This window comes from Lissotriton helveticus, chromosome 5_1, assembly GCF_964261635.1.
Source record: "Lissotriton helveticus chromosome 5_1, aLisHel1.1, whole genome shotgun sequence".
NCBI classification, from domain to species: Eukaryota; Metazoa; Chordata; class Amphibia; order Caudata; family Salamandridae; genus Lissotriton; species Lissotriton helveticus.
In genome coordinates, this window is record NC_136065.1 from 1,647,461,051 (window position 1) to 1,647,478,146 (window position 17,096).

Below are 17,096 nucleotides of genomic sequence, written 5' to 3' on the forward strand. Positions count from 1 at the left end.
CAAGTGTATGACTGTTGACATATGTCTGCCCCACAGAGACAGATCACTTCTAATAAGTGAGTTCTCTATCTGTCACTGATTGTGGACATACTAACTAGAGCTATCAGTATGGTCATAAATGTGAATACTCTTATGTTCTCAAATCAAAATGGAGTTTTTCCTACTTCCAAGAAAAGTGTCTTAAGCATGCTCTTCAATTTGTGCACGCATGTAGACATTCAAATGCAACTGCATTTCCATACAGAGTCTCAAAATCATAGATATCTTCATACCGCAGTAAGAATACATGAAGCGATTTACATACTGCAGGCAGGCTGGCCTTGTAGCTCAGTGGCAGAGCACTGGTCTTGTAAACCAGGGGTCATGAGTTCAAGCCTCATCAGGGCCTTTTTATGTGTGAGTTTCTGTATGTTGTTTCCAAGTCATTCTTTCTAGGAATCACACCTTGTCTTAAGTTTGCTTATTGACAAGCTTCCCTTTCCTGCTTTCATCGTATCAAGAAGACTTCATGAAAACCATTGAACCATAAACTATCGCCTCACCCCTTCCGATCGCCTGACGAACGTCTGACAAACGCCATTCTCACCCCGCCGGGCAAGCCCTGCCGGGCAAAGCCAAATAAGCCATGCATATTTGAAGTTCCTTTGAAAGTCAGAGCAAGGACTATGACCTCTGTTCCGACTGAGTCTGCATCCACAGAAAGGATGAAATAAGGATCTAGAAATTTCACCAAGGAGATGTGAACTTCATCCCCCTTAAAATACTTTTCCTCCCAGATGCCCCGGCTCTTAGTCAAATGAGGTTAATCTTCAAAACCCCACCCCCACTAACCATAAATATCCGACTCTCCTGCTGTCCATTCAAATGATACAAGGTATCTTGTACATAGAGAGAATGTGAGAAAAAGCAGAATCGCTTCATAGATTTGGTGACCTTGGATGGGTGGGCTGGATAAAGAAGTGAACCTGATTTCGGGAAAAGGAGTATCGTGATGGGGATGAGGAAAAGAGAACATGGACCACATTCACAAGTTAGAGAAATAAATATATTAGGTTGAATGGTTTTAAAAAGTTAACTTTGAGCATGAATTATTTTTTTAAACTGCAAAGAATAAAAAAAATCAATGTGGGATTGGAGGCACAATCTGAGCAGAAAGCACCATAAGCTGCTATGGTGCAACTCTTATGTTGACTAGAAACATTAATATGATGACGCTCTTCTTTTGATATGTCTTTCAGTTAAATGTTATTGTAAGTAGCTGATACAGCACTGTTTGCAGCTCCTCAGTATATGGTTATCCCGTGACAACAATGTTTTCATCATATTTATTATTCTACAAATGTATTTTTAAATGCACTGATGTGGTGTTTGCATGCTATGCAAGACGGCACATCATGGAATGTTTATAAGGAGCATCGAATAGGATTGTGATATTTGCACCTGGAAGAGTCGGACACGCAGATCCTGAAAAGAAGTAAAAACTCTCTAGCAAGGGCCGTCTTTCCCCTGAGTTTATTCTTTACTTTTAGTGAAATGGTTTATGAAAAACCAGTAAGCTGCTCCAGGTGAGGCTCGAACTCACAACCTCGGCATGCCTCAATGCAAGTACTGCTGTATAAGTACCGCGCGCTAACCGATTGCGCCACTGGAGCTCACTGTTCTCATACCTCCCCAGTTGAGCCATCTAGAGCTGACCAAGTAGATACTGGCACTGCTCCCTTATTCACTGTGCAAGATCGACTCACATGCTAGCATGTTATCATGACTATTAAAAACTACAGTCCTAATGGAACAGATTTGATAATTCTGCTATATCATGTGCTCTGTCTATTGAACACCACATATATTTGCCAGTTCTGACACAGTCTAGGAGAAACTTATGATTATTTGTAATTAGCACATCGTAAGAATTTCCTAAAAAATGAAACATAGTCACCTAAGGCAGACGAGGTGGCCGAGTGGTTAAGGCGATGGACTGCTAATCCGTTGTGCTCTGCACGCGTGGGTTCGAATCCCACCTTCGTCGGAACGCCATTAGACACTCTTTTGAAGGTGGGCATGTCTCGTAGTACAATTACACTCTCTTTCAAGACACAGCCATAATCCACTAGAAGGGCCCAACTGACTATTCCATTTTGGCAATTATGTCAAATTAAGGGAAGTGTTTTGTGCTTAATTGAAATTAGATCTTTCATGAAGTGTCCAGAGGATTGCCTTTCCCTCACTCCTGGCCTTCTAACTAACCCTGGTCGTAGTGGGCGTAGTGGGGCTCCGCGGAGCTACGCGGAGTGGGCGAGAAGCTACGCCCACTCCCGCACTCCGCGCAGCCCCACTACGCACCTCCCTCCCGCTCTCCCCTACATACATTATTTAAGCAACTACCCTTAATAAAACAATTTTAAAGCACTTACCGTGTCCGGGGCTCGTCCGGGGCTCCATCTTGGAATAGCGTCGTCCTGGATACCAATGCGCATGCGCGGGAGGCCGCGCATGCGCATTGGTATCCAGGAAGGGACGCTATTCCAAGAGGGAGCCCCGGAAGAGCCCCGGACATGGTAAGTGCTTTAAAAATTGTTTTATTAAGGTTAGTTGCTTAAATAATGTATGTAGGGGAGGGCGGGAGGGAGGCGGGTGGCGGCCGAATCGGCTACGCACACGGAGTGGGCGTAGTGTTGCCGGCTACGCTGTCTACGCAAAATGCGTAGAAGGCAACACTACGCCTACTCCGTGGGCGTAGCCGATTCGGACGCCCAGGGTTACTTCTAACCAGTTTGGATAGATAGACTGATAAGAAAGCAGCTCTTACTCCTAAAGTTTCAGCCATCTCAAGTGTATGACTGTTGACATATGTCTGCCCCACAGAGACAGAACACTTCTAATAAGTGAGTTCTCTATCTGTCACTGATTGTGGACATACTAACTAGAGCTATCAGTATGGTCATAAATGTGAATACTCTTATGTTCTCAAATCAAAATGGAGTTTTTCCTACTTCCAAGAAAAGTGTCTTAAGCATGCTCTTCAATTTGTGCACGCATGTAGACATTCAAATGCAACTGCATTTCCATACAGAGTCTCAAAATCATAGATATCTTCATACCGCAGTAAGAATACATGAAGCGATTTACATACTGCAGGCAGGCTGGCCTTGTAGCTCAGTGGCAGAGCACTGGTCTTGTAAACCAGGGGTCATGAGTTCAAGCCTCATCAGGGCCTTTTTATGTGTGAGTTTCTGTATGTTGTTTCCAAGTCATTCTTTCTAGGAATCACACCTTGTCTTAAGTTTGCTTATTGACAAGCTTCCCTTTCCTGCTTTCATCGTATCAAGAAGACTTCATGAAAACCATTGAACCATAAACTATCGCCTCACCCCTTCCGATCGCCTGACGAACGTCTGACAAACGCCATTCTCACCCCGCCGGGCAAAGCCAAATAAGCCATGCATATTTGAAGTTCCTTTGAAAGTCAGAGCGAGGACTATGACCTCTGTTCCGACTGAGTCTGCATCCACAGAAAGGATGAAATAAGGATCTAGAAATTTCACCAAGGAGATGTGAACTTCATCCCCCTTAAAATACTTTTCCTCCCAGATGCCCCGGCTCTTAGTCAAATGAGGTTAATCTTCAAAACCCCACCCCCACTAACCATAAATATCCGACTCTCCTGCTGTCCATTCAAATGATACAAGGTATCTTGTACATAGAGAGAATGTGAGAAAAAGCAGAATCGCTTCATAGATTTGGTGACCTTGGATGGGTGGGCTGGATAAAGAAGTGAACATGATTTCGGGAAAAGGAGTATCGTGATGGGGATGAGGAAAAGAGAACATGGACCACATTCACAAGTTAGAGAAATAAATATATTAGGTTGAATGGTTTTAAAAAGTTAACTTTGAGCATGAATTGTTTTTTAAACTGCAAAGAATAAAAAAAATCAATGTGGGATTGGAGGCACAATCTGAGCAGAAAGCACCATAAGCTGCTATGGTGCAACTCTTATGCTGACTAGAAACATTAATATGATGACGCTCTTCTTTTGATATGTCTTTCAGTTAAATTTTATTGTAAGTAGCTGATACAGCACTGTTTGCAGCTCCTCAGTATATGGTTATCCCGTGACAACAATGTTTTCATCATATTTATTATTCTACAAATGTATTTTTAAATGCACTGATGTGGTGTTTGCATGCTATGCAAGACGGCACATCATGGAATGTTTATAAGGAGCATCGAATAGGATTGTGATATTTGCACCTGGAAGAGTCGGACACGCAGATCCTGAAAAGAAGTAAAAAATCTCTAGCAAGGGCCATCTTTCCCCTGAGTTTATTCTTTACTTTTAGTGAAATGGTTTATGAAAAACCAGTAAGCTGCTCCAGGTGAGGCTCGAACTCACAACCTCGGCATGCCTCAATGCAAGTACTGCTGTATAAGTACCGCGCGCTAACCGATTGCGCCACTGGAGCTCACTGTTCTTATACCTCCCCAGTTGAGCCATCTAGAGCTGACCAAGTAGATACTGGCACTGCTCCCTTATTCACTGTGCAAGATCGACTCACATGCTAGCATGTTATCATGACTATTAAAAACTACAGTCCTAATGGAACAGATTTGATAATTCTGCTATATCATGTGCTCTGTCTATTGAACACCACATATATTTGCCAGTTCTGACACAGTCTAGGAGAAACTTATGATTATTTGTAATTAGCACATCGTAAGAATTTCCTAAAAAATGAAACATAGTCACCTAAGGCAGACGAGGTGGCCGAGTGGTTAAGGCGATGGACTGCTAATCTATTGTGCTCTGCACGCGTGGGTTCGAATCCCACCTTCGTCGGAACGCCATCAGACACTCTTTTGAAGGTGGGCATGTCTCGTAGTACAATTACACTCTCTTTCAAGACACAGCCATAATCCACTAGAAGGGCCCAACTGACTATTCCATTTTGGCAATTATGTCAAATTAAGGGAAGTGTTTTGTGCTTAATTGAAATTAGATCTTTCATGAAGTGTCCAGAGGATTGCCTTTCCCTCACCTCGGCCTTCTAACTAACCCTGGTCGTAGTGGGCGTAGTGGGGCTCCGCGGAGCTACGCGGAGTGGGCGAGAAGCTACGCCCACTCCCGCACTCCGCGTAGCCCCACTACGCACCTCCCTCCTGCTCTCCCCTACATACATTATTTAAGCAACTACCCTTAATAAAACAATTTTAAAGCACTTACCGTGCCCGGGGCTCGTCCGGGTCTCCCTCTTGGAATAGCGTCGTCCTGGATACCAATGCGCATGCGCGGGAGGCCGCGCATGCGCATTGGTATCCAGGAAGGGACGCTATTCCAAGAGGGAGCCCCGGAAGAGCCCCGGACATGGTAAGTGCTTTAAAAATTGTTTTATTAAGGTTAGTTGCTTAAATAATGTATGTAGGGGAGGGCGGGAGGGAGGCGGGTGGTGGCCGAATCGGCTACGCACACGGAGTGGGCGTAGTGTTGCCGGCTACGCTGTCTACGCAAAATGCGTAGAAGGCAACACTACGCCTACTCCGTGGGCGTAGCCGATTCGGACGCCCAGGGTTACTTCTAACCAGTTTGGATAGATAGACTGATAAGAAAGCAGCTCTTACTCCTAAAGTTTCAGCCATCTCAAGTGTATGACTGTTGACATATGTCTGCCCCACAGAGACAGATCACTTCTAATAAGTGAGTTCTCTATCTATCACTGATTGTGGACATACTAACTAGAGCTATCAGTATGGTCATAAATGTGAATACTCTTATGTTCTCAAATCAAAATGGAGTTTTTCCTACTTCCAAGAAAAGTGTCTTAAGCATGCTCTTCAATTTGTGCACGCATGTAGACATTCAAATGCAACTGCATTTCCATACAGAGTCTCAAAATCATAGATATCTTCATACCGCAGTAAGAATACATGAAGCGATTTACATACTGCAGGCAGGCTGGCCTTGTAGCTCAGTGGCAGAGCACTGGTCTTGTAAACCAGGGGTCATGAGTTCAAGCCTCATCAGGGCCTTTTTATATGTGAGTTTCTGTATGTTGTTTCCAAGTCATTCTTTCTAGGAGTCACACCTTGTCTTAAGTTTGCTTATTGACAAGCTTCCCTTTCCTGCTTTCATCGTATCAAGAAGACTTCATGAAAACCATTGAACCATAAACTATCGCCTCACCCCTTCCGATCGCCTGACGAATGCCTGACAAACGCCATTCTCACCCCACCGGGCAAAGCCAAATAAGCCATGCATATTTGAAGTTCCTTTGAAAGTCAGAGCGAGGACTATGACCTCTGTTCCGACTGAGTCTGCATCCACAGAAAGGATGAAATAAGGATCTAGAAATTTCACCAAGGAGATGTGAACTTCATCCCCCTTAAAATACTTTTCCTCCCAGATGCCCCGGCTCTTAGTCAAATGAGGTTAATCTTCAAAACCCCACCCCCACTAACCATAAATATCCGACTCTCCTGCTGTCCATTCAAATGATACAAGGTATCTTGTACATAGAGAGAATGTGAGAAAAAGCAGAATCGCTTCATAGATTTGGTGACCTTGTATGGGTGGGCTGGATAAAGAAGTGAACCTGATTTCGGGAAAAGGAGTATCGTGATGGGGATGAGGAAAAGAGAACATGGACCACATTCACAAGTTAGAGAAATAAATATATTAGGTTGAATGGTTTTAAAAAGTTAACTTTGAGCATGAATTGTTTTTTTTAAACTGCAAAGAATAAAAAAAATCAATGTGGGATTGGAGGCACAATCTGAGCAGAAAGCACCATAAGCTGCTATGGTGCAACTCTTATGCTGACTAGAAACATTAATATGATGACGCTCTTCTTTTGATATGTCTTTCAGTTAAATTTTATTGTAAGTAGCTGATACAGCACTGTTTGCAGCTCCTCAGTATATGGTTATCCCGTGACAACAATGTTTTCATCATATTTATTATTCTACAAATGTATTTTTAAATGCACTGATGTGGTGTTTGCATGCTATGCAAGACGGCACATCATGGAATGTTTATAAGGAGCATCGAATAGGATTGTGATATTTGCACCTGGAAGAGTCGGACACGCAGATCCTGAAAAGAAGTAAAGACTCTCTAGCAAGGGCCGTCTTTACCCTGAGTTTAATCTTTAATTTTAGTGAAATGGTTTATGAAAAACCAGTAAGCTGCTCCAGGTGAGGCTCGAACTCACAACCTCAGCATGCCCTCAATGCAAGTACTGCTGTATAAGTACCGCGCGCTAACCGAGTGCACCACTGGAGCTCACTGTTCTCATACCTCCCCAGTTGAGCCATCTAGAGCTGACCAAGTAGATACTGGCACTGCTCCCTTATGCACTGTGCAAGATCGACTCACATGCTAGCATGTTATCATGACTATTAAAAACTACAGTCCTAATGGAACAGATTTGATAATTCTGCTATATCATGTGCTCTGTCTATTGAACACCACATATATTTGCCAGTTCTGACACAGTCTAGGAGAAACTTATGATTATTTGTAATTAGCACATCGTAAGAATTTCCTAAAAAATGAAACATAGTCACCTAAGGCAGACGAGGTGGCCGAGTGGTTAAGGCGATGGACTGCTAATCTATTGTGCTCTGCACGGGTGGGTTCGAATCCCACCTTCGTCGGAACGCCATCAGACACTCTTTTGAAGGTGGGCATGTCTCGTAGTACAATTACACTCTCTTTCAAGACACAGCCATAATCCACTAGAAGGGCCCAACTGACTATTCCATTTTGGCAATTATGTCAAATTAAGGGAAGTGTTTTGTGCTTAATTGAAATTAGATCTTTCATGAAGTGTCCAGAGGATTGCCTTTCCCTCACTCCTGGCCTTCTAACTAACCCTGGTCGTAGTGGGCGTAGTGGGGCTCCGCGGAGCTACGCGGAGTGGGCGAGAAGCTACGCCCACTCCCGCACTCCGCGTAGCCCCACTACGCACCTCCCTCCTGCTCTCCCCTACATACATTATTTAAGCAACTACCCTTAATAAAACAATTTTAAAGCACTTACCGTGCCCGGGGCTCTTCCGGGTCTCCCTCTTGGAATAGCGTCGTCCTGGATACCAATGCGCATGCGCGGGAGGCCGCGCATGCGCATTGGTATCCAGGAAGGGACGCTATTCCAAGAGGGAGCCCCGGAAGAGCCCCGGACATGGTAAGTGCTTTAAAAATTGTTTTATTAAGGTTAGTTGCTTAAATAATGTATGTAGGGGAGGGCGGGAGGGAGGCGGGTGGTGGCCGAATCGGCTACGCACACGGAGTGGGCGTAGTGTTGCCGGCTACGCTGTCTACGCAAAATGCGTAGAAGGCAACACTACGCCTACTCCGTGGGCGTAGCCGATTCGGACGCCCAGGGTTACTTCTAACCAGTTTGGATAGATAGACTGATAAGAAAGCAGCTCTTACTCCTAAAGTTTCAGCCATCTCAAGTGTATGACTGTTGACATATGTCTGCCCCACAGAGACAGATCACTTCTAATAAGTGAGTTCTCTATCTATCACTGATTGTGGACATACTAACTAGAGCTATCAGTATGGTCATAAATGTGAATACTCTTATGTTCTCAAATCAAAATGGAGTTTTTCCTACTTCCAAGAAAAGTGTCTTAAGCATGCTCTTCAATTTGTGCACGCATGTAGACATTCAAATGCAACTGCATTTCCATACAGAGTCTCAAAATCATAGATATCTTCATACCGCAGTAAGAATACATGAAGCGATTTACATACTGCAGGCAGGCTGGCCTTGTAGCTCAGTGGCAGAGCACTGGTCTTGTAAACCAGGGGTCATGAGTTCAAGCCTCATCAGGGCCTTTTTATATGTGAGTTTCTGTATGTTGTTTCCAAGTCATTCTTTCTAGGAGTCACACCTTGTCTTAAGTTTGCTTATTGACAAGCTTCCCTTTCCTGCTTTCATCGTATCAAGAAGACTTCATGAAAACCATTGAACCATAAACTATCGCCTCACCCCTTCCGATCGCCTGACGAATGCCTGACAAACGCCATTCTCACCCCGCCGGGCAAAGCCAAATAAGCCATGCATATTTGAAGTTCCTTTGAAAGTCAGAGCGAGGACTATGACCTCTGTTCCGACTGAGTCTGCATCCACAGAAAGGATGAAATAAGGATCTAGAAATTTCACCAAGGAGATGTGAACTTCATCCCCCTTAAAATACTTTTCCTCCCAGATGCCCCGGCTCTTAGTCAAATGAGGTTAATCTTCAAAACCCCACCCCCACTAACCATAAATATCCGACTCTCCTGCTGTCCATTCAAATGATACAAGGTATCTTGTACATAGAGAGAATGTGAGAAAAAGCAGAATCGCTTCATAGATTTGGTGACCTTGTATGGGTGGGCTGGATAAAGAAGTGAACCTGATTTCGGGAAAAGGAGTATCGTGATGGGGATGAGGAAAAGAGAACATGGACCACATTCACAAGTTAGAGAAATAAATATATTAGGTTGAATGGTTTTAAAAAGTTAACTTTGAGCATGAATTGTTTTTTTTAAACTGCAAAGAATAAAAAAAATCAATGTGGGATTGGAGGCACAATCTGAGCAGAAAGCACCATAAGCTGCTATGGTGCAACTCTTATGCTGACTAGAAACATTAATATGATGACGCTCTTCTTTTGATATGTCTTTCAGTTAAATTTTATTGTAAGTAGCTGATACAGCACTGTTTGCAGCTCCTCAGTATATGGTTATCCCGTGACAACAATGTTTTCATCATATTTATTATTCTACAAATGTATTTTTAAATGCACTGATGTGGTGTTTGCATGCTATGCAAGACGGCACATCATGGAATGTTTATAAGGAGCATCGAATAGGATTGTGATATTTGCACCTGGAAGAGTCGGACACGCAGATCCTGAAAAGAAGTAAAGACTCTCTAGCAAGGGCCGTCTTTACCCTGAGTTTAATCTTTAATTTTAGTGAAATGGTGTATGAAAAACCAGTAAGCTGCTCCAGGTGAGGCTCGAACTCACAACCTCAGCATGCCTCAATGCAAGTACTGCTGTATAAGTACCGCGCGCTAACCGATTGCACCACTGGAGCTCACTGTTCTCATACCTCCCCAGTTGAGCCATCTAGAGCTGACCAAGTAGATACTGGCACTGCTCCCTTATGCACTGTGCAAGATCGACTCACATGCTAGCATGTTATCATGACTATTAAAAACTACAGTCCTAATGGAACAGATTTGATAATTCTGCTATATCATGTGCTCTGTCTATTGAACACCACATATATTTGCCAGTTCTGACACAGTCTAGGAGAAACTTATGATTATTTGTAATTAGCACATCGTAAGAATTTCCTAAAAAAGGAAACATAGTCACCTAAGGCAGACGAGGTGGCCGAGTCGTTAAGGCGATAGACTGCTAATCCATTGTGCTCTGCACGCGTGGGTTCGAATCCCACTTTCGTCGGAACGCCATCAGACACTCTTTTGAAGGTGGGCATGTCTCGTAGTACAATTACACTCTCTTTCAAGACACAGCCATAATCCACTAGAAGGGCCCAACTGACTATTCCATTTTGGCAATTATGTCAAATTAAGGGAAGTGTTTTGTGCTTAATTGAAATTAGATCTTTCATGAAGTGTCCAGAGGATTGCCTTTCCCTCACTCCTGGCCTTCTAACTAACCCTGGTCGTAGTGGGCGTAGTGGGGCTTCGCGGAGCTACGCGGAGTGGGCGAGAAGCTACGCCCACTCCCGCACTCCGCGTAGCCCCACTATGCACCTCCCTCCCGCTCTCCCCTACATACATTATTTAAGCAACTACCCTTAATAAAACAATTTTAAAGCACTTACCGTGTCCGGGGCTCGTCCGGGGCTCCATCTTGGAATAGCGTCGTCCTGGATACCAATGCGCATGCGCGGGAGGCCGCGCATGTGCATTGGTATCCAGGAAGGGACGCTATTCCAAGAGGGAGCCCCGGAAGAGCCCCGGACATGGTAAGTGCTTTAAAAATTGTTTTATTAAGGTTAGTTGCTTAAATAATGTATGTAGGGGAGGGCGGGAGGGAGGCGGGTGGCGGCCGAATCGGCTACGCTCACGGAGTGGGCGTAGTGTTGCCGGCTACGCTGTCTACGCAAAATGCGTAGAAGGCAACACTACGCCTACTCCGTGGGCGTAGCCGATTCGGACGCCCAGGGTTACTTCTAACCAGTTTGGATAGATAGACTGATAAGAAAGCAGCTCTTACTCCTAAAGTTTCAGCCATCTCAAGTGTATGACTGTTGACATATGTCTGCCCCACAGAGACAGATCACTTCTAATAAGTGAGTTCTCTATCTGTCACTGATTGTGGACATACTAACTAGAGCTATCAGTATGGTCATACATGTGAATACTCTTATGTTCTCAAATCAAAATGGAGTTTTTCCTACTTCCAAGAAAAGTGTCTTAAGCATGCTCTTCAATTTGTGCACGCATGTAGACATTCAAATGCAACTGCATTTCCATACAGAGTCTCAAAATCATAGATATCTTCATACCGCAGTAAGAATACATGAAGCGATTTACATACTGCAGGCAGGCTGGCCTTGTAGCTCAGTGGCAGAGCACTGGTCTTGTAAACCAGGGGTCATGAGTTCAAGCCTCATCAGGGCCTTTTTATATGTGAGTTTCTGTATGTTGTTTCCAAGTCATTCTTTCTAGGAGTCACACCTTGTCTTAAGTTTGCTTATTGACAAGCTTCCCTTTCCTGCTTTCATCGTATCAAGAAGACTTCATGAAAACCATTGAACCATAAACTATCGCCTCACCCCTTCCGATCGCCTGACGAACGCCTGACAAACGCCATTCTCACCCCGCCGGGCAAGCCCTGCCGGGCAAAGCCAAATAAGCCATGCATATTTGAAGTTCCTTTGAAAGTCAGAGCGAGGACTATGACCTCTGTTCCGACTGAGTCTGCATCCACAGAAAGGATGAAATAAGGATCTAGAAATTTCACCAAGTAGATGTGAACTTCATCCCCCTTAAAATACTTTTCCTCCCAGATGCCCCGGCTCTTAGTCAAATGAGGTTAATCTTCAAAACCCCACCCCCACTAACCATAAATATCCGACTCTCCTGCTGTCCATTCAAATGATACAAGGTATCTTGTACATAGAGAGAATGTGAGAAAAAGCAGAATCGCTTCATAGATTTGGTGACCTTGGATGGGTGGGCTGGATAAAGAAGTGAACCTGATTTCGGGAAAAGGAGTATCGTGATGGGGATGAGGAAAAGAGAACATGGACCACATTCACAAGTTAGAGAAATAAATATATTAGGTTGAATGGTTTTAAAAAGTTAACTTTGAGCATGAATTGTTTTTTAAACTGCAAAGAATAAAAAAAATCAATGTGGGATTGGAGGCACAATCTGAGCAGAAAGCACCATAAGCTGCTATGGTGCAACTCTTATGTTGACTAGAAACATTAATATGATGACGCTCTTCTTTTGATATGTCTTTCAGTTAAATTTTATTGTAAGTAGCTGATACAGCACTGTTTGCAGCTCCTCAGTATATGGTTTGTCGTGTATTTCTATAGGTTCTGAATCGATCCCCCTATTCCTGACCCTATTCTGGTTAAACTATCTAGCTAGTCAACTAACAGTCAGCCCATGAGGCAAGAAATCCCCCATGATGCAGATACCGTTATCTGACGCAGTCACACTACGGCACAGGAACGTGTTATCTGATTAGGTCATAACGCTTGAGATCTAATTAGACAAGCGACATTCCTCCAGCCCCTGATAAGGCATACGACGTTCTCATAACAAATCAAACCTATGACAACCTGGATAATCCGTGCGGCCATTGTTTTGATTTCACAGAGAACTTTAGTAAAGAATGTGCTAACGAGCAAGTCGTATGACATCTTTATTGACGTACCTATGTCCATCCTTACGTCAATCCCGGCACCTTTAAGGTATAAATATTGCCGACCTTGCCCTATGCAAACACACGCGTGGTGACAAGACGGAGCAGCCATACTTGCCGAAGCCGAGAGCAGAAGCAGACCCCGCAGGCAGCAGCCCCGCCTTCCTGACACGCTGAGAGACGCGCTGCTATCTCAAGCCGAGAGACCCAGCACCGGCGCTTCTGGGCAGCCCTCGCAGGCAGCCTGGAATATCGAGAGCAGAGAAAGAGATACCATTCCTCATTCATCCTAAATTCCAGGTACAGAACTGAATAACCCCTCCTAGAGAATTCTTTAGTTATTCACTTGGCAAAAACAAACTTAACTTAAACTGTAACTTTCTATTCCCGCCCACGTATTAGACTTAGGTCAGGTACACGGGGTAGGCGTATTTAGAAACACCAGTTGAGTACGTTTAGTCAAATGTATATGTGTATGTAAATATATTTTAATCATTTTAAACATCATATGGCTCAGAAACCATATAAATGTTTTTACAGTATTATTTTGTACTATTGCTTTTAACGTATGCACTTTACTTAACTATAAGTATTGCAATAATATCGATCCATTTCTCTTGTACGAGAAAAGAGACTGATCAATAAATAACATCTTTTATTGAACACGCCCGTCTCTTCCTTTTTCTCTACATTCTGATGAGACTAAGAATGCACGTACTGACTGAGTAAAATAATTGCCTTGTACTCACACGACTCTGGAGATTGACTCTTGATTAGGGGAGAGCAAAGTTGTCATGTTCTATGGTTGTCAGAAACTAAATCCCTTCTTGTCTAATCAGGGAAGTTAATCCTTCCTTGAACATTCGAGAAAGTTTCTAGCGAACTCTGAGCTTAGCTGGCAAACCCAAAAATTAAGTCTAGTATCGACAGTAGTAGACCTAGTTAACGTCTGGCCTAGGCCTTTACTGCTGTAGGTACTATTCCAATGCGCAGAGCCTATTGGGAAAATAGGAGCTACACTACATGGCGCCCAACGTGTTTGGAAAGGGCGATAAAACTAACGTAAGACATTTAGAGTAACTCAGTCGTGCTTTCTCACTCAGACCCCTTTTCCCAAATACTCCAAAGACGTCTGGAGTGGGTGAAAGGTTATAATATCCTCCAAAACCTCGCAGGAGGGAACTCCTATGTATGGTTCTTGGTCTAGTCAACGTTGAAGGATAAAACAGTTCCAAAATATTGTGCATCTAATCTCTGTTTCCATAAAGAAACCTGATCTACAAATAAACATAATACCATCCTGTCAGCAAAATGGACAGCGATGAAGAACGAGAGGTTACTAGATTAGCTACTGAAATAGCAGATGCTGATGCTACCATGCAAGCAGCAGACGCGGATATAATACTCATTCCGGTCGCCAAAAGGAGATCTATAACCTTAAAACTTATAGAAAATGGACTGACACCTAGAGGTGGCACAGTCATATTCGTAATCGAGGCACACGCATATCGGCAGACAGAGGTATACTATACATGGATACATTTTCCAGCAGCTAATACTATAACAAAGTACTTCCACTATTACAAAGTAGAGGAACCTCCTAATGAGTACACTCCTTTCGAGGAGGTGGAAGTACCACTCAAATTCCAAGAGCATTTGCTCTTATTTGATGGCGCCCTAAAACATAATAATCACATTACAAGGCTCGGTCCTTTAGGAAGACCAGGAGCAACGTGGCCGGTCCTAGCCGGATACACACCATATCCAGACATCGAAAGAATGCCTGCAGCAGAGCTGCTAATACAGCTAAAACAACTACTAAAAATTCACAGACAATTAGTTCAGTATGTAATGCGGACTTCAACAATTCAGCCAGCGATTAAACTTCCACAGCTGACCCCTCACCAGGGGAACACAAATAAAATTACACCACAGAACATCCAATCCTGCCTAGGTAAAGTTCCAGCTAAACGGGAACAGATACCATTCTGGTTGGCACAGAAAATCACCCAAATAGAGGCGGTGTTTCCTGACACCACCCCGCTGGAAAAACACAGGATTCTGACTATATGTCTCCCAATGGGAATCGCACCACACATTGAGGACTGTGACACTTGGGCTACAGTCTTTGCTTCCATCTACACAAAAACGCACGGTGTTCCATCCATTTCGGTAATACCAGATGTGCTAAAACAAATTCAAGATGAATACGGTCCAGAACCTGCTTTAACTCTTGGTATGAAATTACTAAAAGACTTCAAGCAGGTCTCGGCTATATTACTAGCCAATATAAAGGGTGAAGCAGCAAACGTGGCGATCCGCCAGAGGTTAAAAGAGACAGATATAGCAGACCAACCAGCTGAAATTGCCAGAATCATAGAAAAATCCTATGAAGAACTAGGCAGAGATAGTCTAGGTGGAATACCAGTAAAACCGCAACTGACTACAAGTCCAGAAAAAATATTTTTTAATAATAATAATTCACCAAAAATGAACTGGGATGGAAACAAACAATCCAATCCTAAAGAAAAGAAATTCCAGTCCAGAGGAAGGTCTCCTAGGCGAAGAGAGAAATCTCCAAACCCGAGACAAAGGTCACCCCAGAGTGAACCCTCTGGGAATAGATATAACCTTAGAAATAGGGATAATATTAAAAAACCTGATAGATATCAAGACATTGATACACGTCCCTCTCAATCTTTTCAGACTTCCTCGCAGAAATCGGAAAGAAGAGGACGATCAGAAGAGCACGCCAAGTCCAAAGACAAGGAACCTGCTCAACTGAAAAAGAAATCACAATTTCCAAAAAAGAAGGTAGCCAGTATCAAGGTAGTTAACAATGCCGAGAATACTGAGGACACAACTGAAAAACGGAGAGTGGGCTCAGACAATGCTAGACAGCGCAGCAGAGGTGAGCATAGCTCGCAAAGTCCTTATGAATCATCTGGAGACAGTGGACACGAATGAATACCTTCAAGTGGAAACTGCAGATACCAGAGTTAGCAAGCCCCACAAAATATACGAGATAACATTACGTATAGAGGGAGATAAGACTAGGAAAATAAGGGGACTATTTTGGGATAACCTATCCAAGGGTTATGACATCCTTCTAGCTGAAAAAGACTGGCCACCAGAGTTTGTCAGGGAGTGCCCTCATGGCGAAGAAGTAATTATGCCTGCCTTCTCGAATCAAATACCGATTCATAAAAAATATACACTTGCTAGAAAGTGGGCAGTGGCCTTAGCACCTGCTTTATATAAAAATCATGTAGGATGGGATGAGGATTCTCCTCCTCACAAAATCCAGTTAAAATCACAACCTACTGCACAAAGGCAGTACCCAATTAAGCAAGAAGCTAAAAAACAAGTAAATGAAATACTAGATCAACTAGAATACCAGGGGGTGATTGAAACTTGCACCTCACAAATGAACAATCCTTTGTTTCCGGTCTCCAAACCAGACAATTCGTACCGTCTAGTTTTGGATTACCGACACCTTAACACATGTTGCAAAACTTTTGCAGTGCAAAACTCACACAGTGCTGCACTAATGAATAACATAGTGCGCAAAAAATACAAAACAACCTTGGACATCTCCAACGGATTCTTTTGTCAAAACATAGCACCAGAGAGCAGATATTTAACTGCATTCTCAGTAAATGGCACTCAAAAACAATTCTGTCGGTTAGCCCAGGGGTACAAGAATAGCCCGGGGGTATTCTCAGCGAGAGTAACAGAATTACTACAACAATATGATGATGAAGCATTATCTTATGTCGATGACATTTACTTAACAGATGATGACTTGGAGACTCACTTGAAAAGAGTGAACACCATAATACTTGGGTTCGCTGCAGAGGGTTACAAATTCAACTTCAAAAAGTCCAGAATTGCCCATCTGACGGTCCTATTCTTAGGATATGAGCTATCAAGTGAAGGTAAAAGCCTGGCAGACAATTTCCTAGAGAAATGTGCCGTTATCCAAGCTCCTAAAACACTAAAAAACCTACAGTCAATTTTAGGCTTCCTAAATTTCGGAAGAACATATATTGCAAATTACGCAGAAAGGGTCAAACCCCTTTATGATCTAATTAAACCAGACTTTAAAAGATCCAGTTGGACTCAAGCACACACAGAAATTTTGAGATCCTTACAAACAGACATGCTAATTAAAACAAAATTAGAAAC

At 43.2% G+C, this 17,096-nt stretch overlaps 13 non-coding genes across 13 annotated transcripts; 9 read left to right on the forward strand and 4 right to left on the reverse strand.

Moving 5' to 3' along the window:
• Positions 1–316: 316 nt before the first annotated feature.
• Positions 317–388, forward strand: TRNAT-UGU (transfer RNA threonine (anticodon UGU)). Its single transcript has one exon. It is a non-coding gene; the product is annotated as a tRNA-Thr (tRNA).
• A 1,169-nt stretch (positions 389–1,557) lies between these two features.
• On the reverse strand, positions 1,558–1,652 carry TRNAI-UAU (transfer RNA isoleucine (anticodon UAU)). The gene is made up of 2 exons: positions 1,615–1,652; positions 1,558–1,593 (listed from the first exon to the last, which is right to left on the reverse strand). It is a non-coding gene; the product is annotated as a tRNA-Ile (tRNA).
• Positions 1,653–1,944: 292 nt separating this feature from the next.
• On the forward strand, positions 1,945–2,026 carry TRNAS-GCU (transfer RNA serine (anticodon GCU)). Its single transcript has one exon. It is a non-coding gene; the product is annotated as a tRNA-Ser (tRNA).
• A 1,116-nt stretch (positions 2,027–3,142) lies between these two features.
• On the forward strand, positions 3,143–3,214 carry TRNAT-UGU (transfer RNA threonine (anticodon UGU)). The gene has a single exon. It is a non-coding gene; the product is annotated as a tRNA-Thr (tRNA).
• A 1,154-nt stretch (positions 3,215–4,368) lies between these two features.
• On the reverse strand, positions 4,369–4,463 carry TRNAI-UAU (transfer RNA isoleucine (anticodon UAU)). Its single transcript has 2 exons — positions 4,426–4,463; positions 4,369–4,404 (listed from the first exon to the last, which is right to left on the reverse strand). It is a non-coding gene; the product is annotated as a tRNA-Ile (tRNA).
• A 292-nt stretch (positions 4,464–4,755) lies between these two features.
• On the forward strand, positions 4,756–4,837 carry TRNAS-GCU (transfer RNA serine (anticodon GCU)). Its single transcript has one exon. It is a non-coding gene; the product is annotated as a tRNA-Ser (tRNA).
• A 1,115-nt stretch (positions 4,838–5,952) lies between these two features.
• TRNAT-UGU (transfer RNA threonine (anticodon UGU)) lies at positions 5,953–6,024 on the forward strand. The gene has a single exon. It is a non-coding gene; the product is annotated as a tRNA-Thr (tRNA).
• Positions 6,025–7,180: 1,156 nt separating this feature from the next.
• Positions 7,181–7,276, reverse strand: TRNAI-UAU (transfer RNA isoleucine (anticodon UAU)). The gene is made up of 2 exons: positions 7,239–7,276; positions 7,181–7,216 (listed from the first exon to the last, which is right to left on the reverse strand). It is a non-coding gene; the product is annotated as a tRNA-Ile (tRNA).
• Positions 7,277–7,568: 292 nt separating this feature from the next.
• Positions 7,569–7,650, forward strand: TRNAS-GCU (transfer RNA serine (anticodon GCU)). The gene has a single exon. It is a non-coding gene; the product is annotated as a tRNA-Ser (tRNA).
• Positions 7,651–8,766: 1,116 nt separating this feature from the next.
• On the forward strand, positions 8,767–8,838 carry TRNAT-UGU (transfer RNA threonine (anticodon UGU)). The gene has a single exon. It is a non-coding gene; the product is annotated as a tRNA-Thr (tRNA).
• Positions 8,839–9,994: 1,156 nt separating this feature from the next.
• TRNAI-UAU (transfer RNA isoleucine (anticodon UAU)) lies at positions 9,995–10,089 on the reverse strand. The gene is made up of 2 exons: positions 10,052–10,089; positions 9,995–10,030 (listed from the first exon to the last, which is right to left on the reverse strand). It is a non-coding gene; the product is annotated as a tRNA-Ile (tRNA).
• A 292-nt stretch (positions 10,090–10,381) lies between these two features.
• Positions 10,382–10,463, forward strand: TRNAS-GCU (transfer RNA serine (anticodon GCU)). The gene has a single exon. It is a non-coding gene; the product is annotated as a tRNA-Ser (tRNA).
• A 1,116-nt stretch (positions 10,464–11,579) lies between these two features.
• On the forward strand, positions 11,580–11,651 carry TRNAT-UGU (transfer RNA threonine (anticodon UGU)). Its single transcript has one exon. It is a non-coding gene; the product is annotated as a tRNA-Thr (tRNA).
• Positions 11,652–17,096: the final 5,445 nt, after the last annotated feature.